Source organism: Pteropus vampyrus, unplaced genomic scaffold (assembly GCF_000151845.1).
Source record: "Pteropus vampyrus isolate Shadow unplaced genomic scaffold, Pvam_2.0 Scaffold82, whole genome shotgun sequence".
Classification (NCBI taxonomy): Eukaryota; Metazoa; Chordata; class Mammalia; order Chiroptera; family Pteropodidae; genus Pteropus; species Pteropus vampyrus.
The window spans coordinates 3,445,301-3,460,311 of NW_011888863.1; the positions used below are offsets into that span (position 1 = coordinate 3,445,301).

At 36.0% G+C, this 15,011-nt stretch overlaps 1 protein-coding gene across 16 annotated transcripts in view; it reads left to right on the forward strand.

The window, feature by feature from the left end:
• The window catches only part of PPFIBP1 (PPFIA binding protein 1), a 154,918-nt gene that overhangs the window by 39,158 nt on the left and 100,749 nt on the right, over window positions 1–15,011 (forward strand). The gene's annotated exons all lie outside the window — the stretch shown is intronic.

Sequence of the window (15,011 nt, forward strand, 5' to 3'; positions counted from 1 at the left end):
AAGTCAAGTGCATAGTTTGAAAATAGTCTTCTTTAATGTTCACATGGCTCATTTCACAAAAATATAATTCTCTGAACTTATTTCATTATGATTTACCAAGTCTAGTCATGTTTTCACTGTTTTTTTTTTTTTTTTTTTTTTAAAGAAAACGTTCTAGTTTTTTTCTGGGAGTTGAATAGCAGGGAGTGAAGATGCACTAACGGTGAATTTTTGCAGAATGAACTTTTCCCTTTTGTACTAATTATAATTACTTTTACTTTCCTCCCAATGTCCCCTAATTCTTCCACTTAGCCTTTGATGTATGTCTGTCCTCTAATATTTTTATATAAATGACACTTTCAATTTCTTGCCAGAAAAATTCCAGGAAAAACCTTTTTAATCTTGCCTTCCAGGCCCCTCCTCCTCCCACCTCCCCTCACCCCTGGGATCTGTTCTTTGCTCTTATGATGTCTCTTCTTTTTCATTCTCCCAGGCCACTACCCCCTTCACACTGCCTATCAAGGGAAAGTGCTGGCTAGTCTCCTCACTGAGGTCCCCACTAGCGCCCTGGAACCCCTTGTCATCCTGTCTTATGTCCTAACTGTCCTGTGACCTCTGCTGCCAGGCAGTAATGAATCACTGCTGTCTGCAGCAGACTAACAGACAGCAGTCCTTTGATTATTCATCTCTTACTGACATCCTAACCTATTTCTTTTCATGAATTTTTTTTTCAGTTTTCAAGTCTTGGTGTACAGCCCACGCTCTCTAAAGATGACATATCTCCTTTTATTGAAAAGATCTAGGCCAGGGTCACAAACTAAACTGCCAACAGGGGCTATTGAAATTATCAAAATGAATGAGATGATAGGTGGGGACTGTGGTAAACTGCAGGGTGCCAGCCGTGTCTAAGGTGGGGACAGTGGAGATGGTTGTCCTGAGGAAGCTTGGGCCCAGTGTTGCCCGATTTTTTGTTTTCTCTAGAAAAATTAAATATCTAGGGTTCTAGGTGAAACCTCTCCAAGTTCAAGTCACATTTATGAAAATCCCTGTAGGCCAACAAGACAGCTCTAGAGCTAGTTATCTTGATTCTCAAGCTTCACTTTCATTTTCTATTCTGAAATATTTCTGTATTTTCATTTGCCTCCATTTTTTTGGTCTCTCGTTTTCTTTCCTGTCTCAGGTATTCAGTTGTTTCTTCTCGACCACCTTTTATCTGCATAAAAGCTTTCAGAGTATCTTCTTTCCTTTCTTCTTTTTCTTCAGTGCTCTTGCCTATGTCCCTAATATTCCACATTTTTGTTATTCTTTGATATTGAATTTATTAAACAAGGTAACTTCTTTCATCGCTTTTCCATCTTCATTTATTCCATTAATGTCTGAAATATGTCTTTTGTCTCTATGACTCTTCTCTGAAGCTCTTTTATTCTTTGGATCCTATGATTTGTACTAACCTGAATGTTCTTTTCTGAACACTACTACATCTCAATCTGTTTTCACCTGCTCTTCTTGCTACATCCTAAACATTTCTTCAAGATTTTCTCACTGGCCCTCTCTTCATTTTCCCGGTTCATTCTAATGACCCGTTGTCTGTGTTCTGCTGGTATATCAAACTCAACATATTCAAATGGGATTCACTATATCACTTCTCTCCCAACCCCAGATCTTTTAACTGACTTATATTTTTGTTAATGGTACCAGTATTTTTTCCCCAGACATTTAGGTTCAAAACTTTGGAGCCATATTTGAGTGCTTCTTAACCTCTTCTCTCATTTCAGTCACCAAGTCATATTTTCTCCATCCAAAATATAGCTGTTATTTGTATCTCCCTATCTTCTTGACTTTGACTTCTGAATTAGGATACAGGTGGTCTCCTCCCACCTCCGTGCATCCATATTAATTTATGTAAAACACAACTCTAACCATACTGCTTACTGGCTCAGAAAACCTCAGAACCTCTCAAGTACTTACTAAATCTAGTCCAGCCTTACCACTACTCATGAAGGGCTTTTAAGGATATAACTACCTCTCATTGTCCCTTTACACATCCCGCGCTCCATCCAGCCAGAACTATTGCTGTTCCCTGAACCACCCCCTGTACTTCAGCCCTCATCTTCCTGTTTTCTCTGTCTGAAATTCTTTCTCCTTTCTTCTTCCAACTTTTCCTTTGATCTATTGAAATAGTGTACATTGTTCACATCGTCATTGTACCCATCATCTTTTTAAAATAGCCTCCATAATTACCCTTAACTTTAAGTTATTTTTCGCACCTGATTTTTTTCCTAGCACTTCATTTGCCTGCCTCATGTTATGTTACATTATATTATGGATCATTACTATACCTTCTCTTCTAAAGGACTATAGACTTTTTTTTTCTCCATAGATTGTGCTTTATTATTAATTTTCACCCCTTACAGCATATAGCCTAGTGGTAGGTAATGAATACATATTTTAAATGAGAACTTTCAGGTTATTAATAATTAAAACATAAGATCATTGGATCCCCCCCACTCCCTCCAAAACCCAGCAAATTATAATTTATGAAATTTCTAGTACTAAATACCATGCTTGGCACATGACAGGCTTTTAGTAAAAGGGAATAAAATATCTGTCTCTCACTTGAATGCTTACCAAACATCCAAGAAGATTAATTCTGTGAACTGTTCAAGGACAGCTGATTCTGCCTGCTGTTTGCAAAATTTGGAAGGTATATTATCAAACAGCAGGGGTAGTTTTTGTTCAGAAGTACCATTATAGACAAGAATTGGCAATGCAAATAAGGCAAAAGCCTTTAGGGTAAAATGCAATTTAGAGTAGTCACTTAGCGGGGAATGAAAAGAGGTGGCACCCTAAAATTGAGCTTTAATTTTGAGGAGATTTCTACTTTAATTAAAGATAATAATGGTTAAAAAAGGGTAATAATGACATCCTTTTTTTTTTTTTTTTGAGAAGAAAGCTCTTTTTCTGCATTATCTCACTGAATTTTCACATAGTAGGTGTGAAATGTATTAATTCCATTTTATGGATAAGGACTCTGAAGCACAGAGAGGTTGAGTAAGCTTGTTGAAGGCCACATAGCTGGAGAGTGGTAGAGCCTAGATTCAACCCACACTGCTTGCTCTGGAGCACACCCTGCCCTCCCTATAATGTCAGAGGGAGTGGGAAGAGAAGGAAAGGATGGTCTGGAAGATATGTTTTCTATCCCTGTTCCTTAGATTTAAATACTGCTTTAAAAGCTTCTGTTCTTGCCCCAAAGATAATTTTATGGCATTCTTGAAAATTGTCTCTCAGTTTCTTTTCCACATTACTTAATGTCAGTAGAATAGAAAAGTGTGCTGCTTTTGTTCAGTGTACCGTGGGATATCTCTGTCTGTCTGTCTGTCTGTCTGTCTATCTATCTATCTATCTACCTATCTACCTACCTACCTACCTACCTACCTATCTACCTACCTATCTACAAAGGGCAGGAAAAGAATCAACCAACCTGAGTTTTGAAGGTGAACCGATACCTGTTAAAGTGTATCTGGGAATGCAGTCAGGCTGGGGGATACTCTATAGGACCAGCAACCCAGTTTCTTCAATAAATAACTTGTTAGGAGAAAGAAAGGAGATGAAAGATGGATCCTATAGCTTAAAAATTCTTAACAGACCTGTCAATGACCACAGTGGTGGATGCCTATGAGGCCCTTATGCAAACAAACAAACAAAATGGGAGATGTGATCATTGACTGGAAATGTGATAGTATTGAAATAGAAATTACTCTTCCTAGCAATAGGAATTATTACTAATTTGGGGGAGTATGATAATAGTCTTACAGTTATCTTTTAGAGAGATTTACTGAAATACTCATGGAAAAATGATATAATTTCTGGGTCTTGCTTCAAGGTAATATAAGGGGTAAGTGGGTGAGAAAGAGTGTAGATGGAACAAGTTTGGCCATGAGTAGTGAATATTGAAATTGGTGATGGATGCATGTCACTCATTGTATTAATCCATTTATGTTTGTATATCTTTGCAATTTTCCACAATGAAAAATTTTGGGGAAAAAAGTTGGTAAATTCAATTTATGGTACCATTTTTAAGTCTGAGAGGGTTGTTTAGCTTCCATGAAGTTTTATCCTGGCCTAATACTTAGACCGAGTAGATGTGGCCAGGACCCTGATTCAAACCCAAGATAATGTTTATATCTCTTTATTATGGTGGAGAAATTCAGATTAAAAAAAAAAATTTAAGGCATTGGAAAAATAGTAAAATTTGCCTTTAATCTAGCTTTTATTTCCTCTTAAGAGAGGTACTGAAAGGTAGTTAAAAGCCAAAACCCACCTTTACATCATGAAGGAGGAGAGTCGTTTAGGGTCTGATGGGAAAGAGGAATCATCAGTTGCTCTTGCTCAGGCATTCAAGCAAATATAGCAAGAGTAGTATCAGAAGTTATTTTTTTCATGTTTTCTGAGTCATAGGTTTTGCTCTTAATCTCAGCACTAATACACACACACACACACACACACACACACACACACACACACACATATATATAAATTATATATTTTTAAGTAGTTGACTATTTAAAAATCAAGATTTATAGGGAAAATGTTCTTTTTCTAGTAGTCACTCGATACACTAAGTTGTTTATGGACAGCTTAATCCTAACCGTTAACTATGCCTGTTCACTCATTTCTTTAGACTGTAAGGCTGCCAGTACTATGCCTTTCTATACCACGTTCATCTCTTTCAACTTCCTAATGTGTAAGGATGAGATGAAGGGTGGAAGTGGAGGCCCCTCTTTTGCTTTAGAAGTAGATGTAATGCCAGGACATTCTCCCATCACTGATGGCGTCAGAGGAGGTGTGGTTGGTCACTTAGCCATGCAGCCTTTCCCTTGCCAGTGTTCACCATGTCACAGTTCCTCAGCCTTCTCATTCCACCCTCTCCTGGGTCTCTCCCATGCCCCAGGCCCATCTTCCTTCCTAAAATTCTTTAATGGCTTTGTCACCTTAACCCATTCTTTGTGCTGATGCCCTTCTGTCTTTAGGTATTCTCCCCCAGTGCACTTGTCAAAATCCATCTTGTCAATGACTACTTAGAAACTATTGAAGCTCAACTACGAATGAGCCCTGAGCTCCCCAGAAAAAGAATGAGCCCTGAGCTCCCCAGACCTGTTTTTCCAACTATATGGTATGCATTTACCCTGTGGTTCCACAGTCATTGCAATCTCAATGTGATCATAATTTAATTATCACCCTCTCTCTCTCTCCCCCTCCCCCCGACTTTGTTTTATGTTCTCTTCTGAATTGTCTGCCACTGTAAGTCAGAAACTATAGAGTCATAGAGTCATCATTGACTTCTGCTCCTTTATGCCTTGGTAAATCTAAAGCTTTTCTTAGTCTTCTCTCCATTTTCACTGCTAGTTCAGGTCTTCAGAAACTGTAATTGCATCCCCTGCTTCCAAAATCATCTTCTGATGTTGTCCCCAGAATGATCTTTTTGAAATGCAGATTTGGTTTTGTTTTTCTCTTGCTGTAAAGCTTTCTGCAATGGTCTCTAAAACTTTCTATTAGGGTGGTGCTGTCATTAAATTTGTGAGCATCTCTTTCGGCTATGTATATTTATTATAAATAATATACACATTAGCACTAATACATTAGATATTATAAACACACCAAAGTAGGAATTAAAAGGACATAATAAATGTTCTATTTAGTTGAAATAATTTCATATTTATTAATGGTACAAAAAAATTAATAGTCTCCATTTTAAAAATTTTTGGCTTCCTCCCCCAATCAATAATAATTTTAGTAAGAATAATGAAATGTAATTTTATATGCTTCCTTATTTTAAAAAAATCTATTCTCACTTTGTGATGCAGTAATTTAAAGATGTTTCTAAGTTTAATTTGTTTATATAATTATTTTATAATTAATGACAACTATTTTTTTCTTTAATGTTAATTCTTTTAAAAAATGGGAACATGCGGCTTTTGCCTATTTTTAATAGGGCTTTAAAAACTTGAACTCTTAATTTTGTATATTTTAAGACGTTAAAAAAGTTCTTGTTCACAGTTTTAGAGAGTAGAGATGGGAGAGATTTTGCCCATTATTTGGGCAAAAAAAAGGCTTGATTGAAATATTTTCAGATTTCTATTTTCAAAATGCACATTTCTTTCAGAAACCTTTCTCACTGTGACAGTGTCATTTTTAGAGGAACTAGGGCCTTGGGGTTGAGCAATTTGAACAAGTAGAGGTGTCAGATTCACTTGTGCTTACATTAACGATGTCATCCAACCATGGTTACTTTAAGACACTTATTAATTTCATGGGGGGGAGGTCAGTTTGGTTAAATTGTGATGATTTATATCTACCCCATTCATTTACCTGGGTACATGTAAACTAACACCTTGCAGTCCACAGAAGAACATAGGAATGAGAGCAACTCATGGCTGTGGAACTCCCAGTCTTCCTTCAGGGATCTCTTTTATCTTGTGTGACTAGTTGGCATCTGGACTGAAAGAAGGTGTCAATGGCAATTCATTCATGAAATGTTAGTAAAATTTTGTTTGCCTCCCTCCCTTTCCCATTCCCTCCTACGTGGAAGCCTGGCATTGTCTTCTATGCGACAGGGCCAGCGTCTTCTGGTACAGCTGCTGAGGGCACCATGCTGACCCACTCTTCTCCTTTCATATTCATTGCCCCTCTGTTGAAAAAGCCGCCCTCCCCATTCCCCCCACACGCTTCTCTGCACCTCAGTTATTCCCATGCACAGGTCTGTATGTTTTATATGGTGGCAATCAGAGTGTAGATATTTTGGATTCTTTTGTTTTCACTTAAAAGTACAGTCATTCTTACCCTCACTCCATTTTCAGTTTTGCTTCCTGCAGTTTCCCTTAGCTGTGGTCAACTGTAGTCTGAAAATACCAATGAAAATATCTAGAAATAAACAATTTGTAAGTCGTAAATTGTACACCTTTCTGGGTAGTGGGGTGAAATCTCCTGCCGTCTTGTATGAATCATCCCTTTGTCCAGCATCTCCACAGTCTGTATACGCTCTCTGCCTGTTGGTCACTTAGAAGCCGTCTTAGTTATCAGATCCACTGTCATGGTGTTGCAGGGCTTGTGTTCTCATAACCCTTATTTTACTTAATAATGGTCCCAAAGCTCAAGAGTAGTGATGTGGCAATTCAGTTATGCCAAAGAGAAGCTGTGAAGTGCTTCCTTAAAGTGAAAAGGTATGTATGTATAGGAAAAAACATAGTATAGATAGGGTTTAGTATGATCTACATTTTCAGGCATCAATAAGGGGTCTTGGAACACATCCCTTATAGATAAGATACTGTATATCAACCTATTTTTTTTCTCCATGTCTTCAATATGACACCCTGGGTGGTTTCCTAATTTTATTGTTTTGACATGCTAGTATTAATTAAACCATTCACCATCCCTCTAACAATGGATATTCAGATATTTCCAGTTACTTATTGTTATTTAGAATTCTGTAATGAACATCTTTGTGTGCATTAATTTTTGTTTTAGGCAAATTATTTCCTAAGATAAATACATTGGAATGAAATTACTCTTACTCAATAGATCATTAATGTTTCCCTAAAGTCCGAAAGTATTAAATGCAGTGCCACTAACAATGAATGATCAGCAATTTTACTACAACACAAACCGTGTTAGGATTTTTTTGTTTCTTTTGGTATATAAAATGGTAACTCAGGTCTGCTTAATATACATTTCTGGTTACCATTGCAAAGAAAATGTTCCTTGTTTTTATTTATATATATATGTTTTCCTCTGAGACAAGTTTAGAATTTTTTTCCCTTAAAAGTATAAACAGTTAAATAAAGTTGTAATTTATATGGTATAAAGTAATAAGTTCTGTTATCCAATATGGAGTTTCTGTTACCTCCTTTAATAAAAAGATACCTATAACATTATTCTGCCCATTCGCTGAATGAGGAAACTTGAGGCTTACAGAGGTTAACTTGACAAAGATCATGTACCTGAAGTGTTTTGGACTTACAATATTAAAACCCTGATCAATTACAAATTCTGTATTCTTAGTCATCATGCTGCTCTGCTTCTTTTAACAGAAATAATACATAATCTTTACTGTAAAATTATGAAATACAGATAAGCAAAAAGAAACATAAAGTCACATTCATCTGACATTCCACCACGTAGAGACAGCCGCTGTTGGCATTTTGGAGCATGACAGCATATGTCAGAGGCGGGCAGAAGACTGAGCTCAGACTCTGAGAGCCTGAGAGGTTTTCAAAGAACATGCGTGCATCTCTTCCTTTATTCCTCTCTAAATATGCGACTGGTAGTGGACTTCTACGGGCTCCGTGAAGAGGAAGAAGAAGGTATTAAAAACCATAGATGGTTATTCTTTTTGACTTTTTACCTTATATACATATTTGCAAAAATCAGTTAATATATCATGAACAGCCTTCTGGGTCATTAACCACTGGTAACTACCTCCTGCAACCTTGGTCTACTTAATATTTTGTCTAATGAGTATACCTCGGTATAGCTATTGTTAAACACACTTAGATTATTTCTATTGTTCCTTAGAAAATAGTATTGTTGTGAAATTATATACAAAAAGTTTTGCTCATGTGTCCAGTTATTTACTTTAGCTTAATACATATGGAATGCTGTGTCAAAGGTGGTTACATTTTTAGGGTTTTTGATAACCATTGCCAGTTGACACTATACCCTTGAAAAAGTCACCTATAATTTGTATGAGAAAGAGAGGGAAGGAGAGAGAAAGAGAACAAACAATTTCTTAATGGGATAAAATGGATAAGAAAAGCTAGGATGTTAGCCTTGGATGGTATGGTTTAAAAGAAAATGGGGTTACCTTTTAGTGAGATAAAACCTTTTATGAAAGAAGCGAGCTGCATTTTGTCCCTGCATTTTTTTTCCTTATCACCGGTTAGGGGTGCGTGTGTAGGAAAGCATTAAATATTTCATCCTAATCCTTTTTTTAGAATTGCAGTGGATTATCTTTTGAGATTTAGAAAATTTATAGGTCAGTGTGTCTTTCTGAATATGGAAGCTGAAAATCAAATAATCAGGTATTTTAGCTTTAGTTTTCCTAAAGGAATATATCCTATTCTAGTTTAAATAAGTCTATAAAACTCCAAGGTCTTGTGTTGGTTGACAGAGTTTCTATCAGGAGGTAGCTGGGTAAGACCTATTTTAGGCAGAAAACTCTCAGCTTTGGATATAATTCTTGGCCACATCTATATTATAAGATGTTTTGTATTGTTTTGAAGGTCCTGTTATAAGCCTATATATATATAGTATTCAATTCTTTATAATTCAGTAGCTTAATTCTTAGGAAATAAGTTTGCGAGCCTACCAATCCACTTCTTTCTAAAACACACAGGATGCAGAATTCGTGTTCCTAGTTTGACAATGAAAATACATCTGTTCTATGTGGGGCAATTTAAGGGAAAGAGTCCTTATGGTACCTTCTGGGTCGGCAATGTGATAAGAGTTCATAAGGGGCCAACACACTTTCCACAGCTGCGATGACCTTACGAGTATGCTGGTTCTCAGAGTCCTACTGGCACGATAAAGTGTTTTATACCAGTAGGCTGAAGTCATTGTTTTGATTTAAACAATTGCTCCATAAATTTCACATTAGTTCAGAACACTCTTTCAGAATACTTGTGAGAATGAAGTGGTTTGACTTCATATTTTGGGGGGTGATATTTGCAATAACACATCAGTTAATGATATTGGTGGAAAGACTTGATTCTATAGGATTCCTTGAGTATGAGGCTAGAATTTTTGAGATAATGTTCTTGCTTCTTTTTAATAGGCATAGAACATATTTCAGAATATTTATAGAACTTTTTCCTCTGAGGACATGACTGACTATAGTCTGCAATCTCTGATTTCTGCCAAACTAACCCAAAACAATACAAGAAGTGTGCAAATAATGGGAACGTCTACCCTAAAGTTCTTGCCCCAAATTTAAAATACAAAGTTTTAATACATTGTTGTGTAAAATTTTCACTGAAGTTCATGATATTTGTCATGAAAATTAAAGTATAAAGTATTTGCCAGAAAGAAAAATAGGTGTGCCGGAAGCTGAGCCATGTTCCTTCTCGAACTCCCACCCTAACATATCGCCCCACGTCACGTGCAAGTATGCATATATTTATTTTTACATAAAATTTTATGGCAGACTTTAATAATTTCAATCAACTCAGGCAAAACTTTCAGAAAATAACTTTTGAATTCCAAACTTGCTTAGAATCTTTGAATTAAAATCTTTTTGTGGGAAATAAAAAGTAATTTGCCAGTATTGGCAAAGACAGCTATGAATGAAAACTTTAGAATTAAACAAAAAGGCAACTATTACTAAACAGTACAAATAGGATTGAGAAGTAACATGTTAACTTAGAAACATGTAGGCCTTATTTGATGTAATGTGTCAGTAGACATTGCAAATACTAAAATTTTGTAACTTTGAGGGAAATTTGACTATTGAATTTGATTTAGGCATGAAAAATAGAACATCAGGTATTATCAGATTTTTCATTAAGCTAGTATTTACTGTATGGTGCTTGGTATTATGGGAACACAGGAAAAACTGTACATTCAACCTATTGAAAACATAAGGGATAAAATCCAAGCCCTTTGTCCATCCTCAGATTCTCAGATATACTGTAACATGTAATTTCTTCAACTCTTTATTATCTACTTTTTGGCTAAGAGCCATCACTTTCTTGTACTGCTTAACTTGATCTTTCCTTCTATCACTAGCCCTAGCCGTTAGCTTTTTTCTGACCATTCCACAAGGAAATAAGTTTTAAGTCTGTTCATGTGAGTTACTGGATAGGCGAAAAACAAAGCCGTGTTGGAATACAGATGTTTATGGTGGGCTGGACATCATGGTGGGCTAAACAACTCAACCTTGTAATTTAAATTTGCTTCTTAGCTAAACTAGCACTATTTATCATTGACCTTGAACCTAAAATTTGAACGTGCCAAGAGTTTATTTGAAAGAATCTATTCTTTGATAACAAAGACTTATTGAGGGGAGTACAAAACATATTTCCGGCATATTTAGAAAGTGAAACCCAATATGTGATTAAATGCCCAAATGAATGAATGGGTCAAAATACTAAATACTGTTGGCAATAAGAGAAGTGGAAGACTATGTAAAGATGTAATATGAAAGGCTTTATTATTTGAATAAGACATGAGAACTGGCCACAAATATGATTTTGAGCATGGTTATTTGATTGTAACTCCTACAATCCTATTTCCAGTTGAAGAGAAGCAGGATTTTGGACCTAGGTCTAATCTAACTCTGAAATTTGTGATGTAAACTATCTGGATATCCCACAACTTTATGAACTGAAGCACTCTATCAGTTTCCTCCTTCCTTCAAGGTACAACTCAGTGATGGCCCTTCCCTAATGTCATTTTAGATCCCCTAATAAGAACTTTTAACCTTTAATAATCAGCTTTAGTCTTTCATGTACGATTTCTCACACTAGATTGTGAAGATCCAGTCCTCACAGGAAATAGAAATTATATCCCGCATTATTTAGTACAGAGATGGGGCTGCTACTAGATGTGATGTTGGTAGTAGAAAATAGGGGAGTACAGAATGAGTATAGCTTCAGAAGCAGGTATAGAGATGATGTGCAGAAGAAAAAACAGGCCATTCTGGTTACCTAAATAACCAAAAACAGAAAAAAGTAGGATTGGAAAAGTAGGTAAGGGGTAAGATGAGGAGCATCTTCAATGTCAAACTCAAGGATTTGGACTTCACTCTGTAGACATCGAAAGCTGGTTAAAGACTAGTCTTATTAAAAAATTAATTGAGACTATCTCCAAATGTGAAATTGGTGATGAGTAATTTAGCTGTATATTTTCTCTTATTTTATTTGGACCATATAAACCTATCATTCAGTACGAAACAGCACTGGGTCACCTTTAGGTGACAGATTTCCTCCAAACATCTGGAGAACTTTAGGAAGTGGTGGGGATGATTCAGCCAGGGGCCATCTTCCTGAACCATGTGACTGTCGATATCTGGATAGAGCTCTTCTTGCCAAGCTGTTAACAGTCTTTCCATAACTTTTGTTGCTGTTTGTTCAGCCTTTTCCCAGATGGAAACTAGGCAGATGATAAGACGATATGGGATAAAGTTTGGAAGATTTAGAGTCTCTCTGGTATCCTGAAGGCTTTCTGAAGGGCCCGAACTGCCCAGAGAGGCTTTATTTACCAAAGGAAAGATAGACGTTGGTTAGTTTAACTCTTTGATTACTCATGGTTAAAAGAAAAAAAAAAAAAAAACATAAGTATGGGTTTTTATAGTCCCAATACTCCAAAGTTAGCTCTAATCTTAGAAGAATCTTAAAAGTTTATGAAAGTAAAAAAAAAAAAAAAACAACCAACCAAAAAAACACAGTCTATGTAAGTCCGTTTGTATTATTTTGGGTATCCTAAATCATACAGAGGTGTACTTTACTTTCTTTATCTAACATTTCTAAGTAACAGACCTTATGAGATTTCTGTTTGTTATCTGTAGCTTTTATAAAAAAAATTATTATCAATTTAACACAGAAATTAATAATACCAGCTTTGGACCCTGGTTGCCAGAGTTCTGATCCTAATTTTTTGACTTAACAGCAGTGTGACCTTGGGCAAGTTAATCCTTCTGCCTCTGTTTTCTCATCTGTGAGATGGGGATAATCCTTTACTTTCCTCGCAGGGTGTTTGCCAGAATTAAATGAACAAATTCCTTGTTAATTTACTAATAGTAAAGCCCTTAGAATAGTGCCTGGTACATGAGTTCCCAATGAATATTATCTATTATTATATTATAAATGAGAAAATTAAAGTAGGTAAAGGTTAACTTAAGTAGTTATCCCTTTTGTAAGATGAATAAACCAGGATTAGTGTTTCTTATTTCAAGATTTAATTCACTGAGGTAACTGTTTCTTAGACCAGCGGTTAGCAAACCTTTTGTTAAAGGGTCAGATCAGATAATAAATATTTTTTACCTTGCAGGTCTTATAGTCTCTGTTGCAACAGCTCAACTCTGTCATTGTGTCTTGTAAAAATAGCCATAGAGAATATGTAAATGAATGGTCACGACTGTGTTCCAATAAAATTTTATTTACAAAAACCAATGCCAGGCTGTATTTGCTCTGTGTACAGACTCTTTCCTGATTTAGATACTTAAGTCAGCTCTAAATAGAGACTTGGGATTTGATTTAGTTTTACAGTATGAAATATGGCATAATAAACAGTAACTTTTTAATGATTATATCTTACATGTTACTCTTAGTTATGATGGTTATTGTTTAGAATATCAGAGGGATTTAGAAAATAAACAATAATAATAAATATGTTTTCTATCTCAAAGAGATATACAGAAGTCATTTATTTAATTGTCTGGAGGATTTTCTTGGATTTGAAATCTGAGGTTTGGGCAGGATGTTAAGTGTTTGTTTTATCAAGTGAACACAAATACAGACTTTTTGTTTTGGTTTTTGTAATTTCTGTATAGGAAAAGTTTGTGAGTCAAATAAAAAAAACTATGTAATTATCTTTGTCATTACACTATGGACTTCTCTGCTAGGAATGTTGTTTGAATGGGTTCGGATTTTTTTTTTATAGCTTATTTTTCAGTTTAATAATGTGTTCTTGTTTTGAAACTTGTCAACGAGCCTTTTGGTGAGTGACTGTATTTATATTTTACGTCTTTCTGAGGAAATGACTAACGTCTCTTTCATTTGATCAAAATTGTAACAAAGGACATCTTTGATTTACTTAAATAAGGCTTATGGTGGAAACTCAAAAAAAAATCTAATAGTTCATGTTTATAAATGTTTTTATGCATTCAGTCCTGGTTGGGCCAAATAATCAGAGCTCTGTGCTAAGGGATGAATATGCTCAATGCCTGCTAGTTAAAGAAATTCCTCTGGAGCAAGTTCAGGCAGTATACTTTGTTATCATACTGTAAAAAAAATTGTTTTCTACTTTTACATGTCATTTTGAATTGGGTCTTATAGAACATAGATATATGTTTTTCTTTAAACTCTTCCACTGACTTTCTCTTTCCTCACTCCTGTCCAAGAGGTCTGGACATGTGCAAAGTTATCTAAACCTTGCTCATGTAATTTCTGGCAAGGAGACTGATGAGGGTTGGGGCAGGGCCTGGGGAAGTGACTGACTCACAGAAACCACTGTGCCTTGCTTCCTGCTTGAGCCCCTATATCCTCATATCTAGAATATCCACAGGCTCTCTCTACCCTATTCTGATTCCCTTATTGTTGGTTTTCATGGTAGTATAGGTGTCTTCTGCTGTTTGTTCCAGGGCAGGAGAGGAAGGCACTGGGTAGGAAGGAAGAGAGAGCCTGATCCAGCCACTTGGACCCAGGTTGAAACTCACATTTTCCCATAAAGGCTCTGTTAGAGATGGTGGTTGGATTTTGGTGTGATTACTCTTCTAGGTTAGCTATGTTATATAACTCATTGGGATTTTCTGCACTAGCTTTTAATGTAATCACTTAAGTTTCAAACTTTTTATAAGCAGCTCAAGGAACCTCTTAGACAACTAAAGTTTGGATCAAAGTATAAAACAGATAAAGGTGAAATTGCTCTGCCCACTACCACACATCCACTCACTTTTGCCTCCGTTCTCAAACACCTGTGGGTGAGGTTTCCTGGGCACTCACTTTGAAAACTACTGATTAATATAACTACTTTTGGAGCACACACTAATCTTAAAATCAAGCTTGCCTAAGTATGCATCATTAATTGCTTAAAATTTACCTGGATCGGTATATACGTATGGGTCATACATGAAGCTAGCTTTAGGGGAGGCTGAATGGACAGATGCATACCTGAGTCAAAAATTCCTTCAAGACAATCTCTGTCCCCCATTCTATCATAAGCAATGCATTTTATTTCAGTGATAAGCAACTGCCTCTTCTCAAGTTCTCTTTCTTTTTTTTTAAAAGGAAGGATATCCATCAAGTTGTAACTTTGGCACT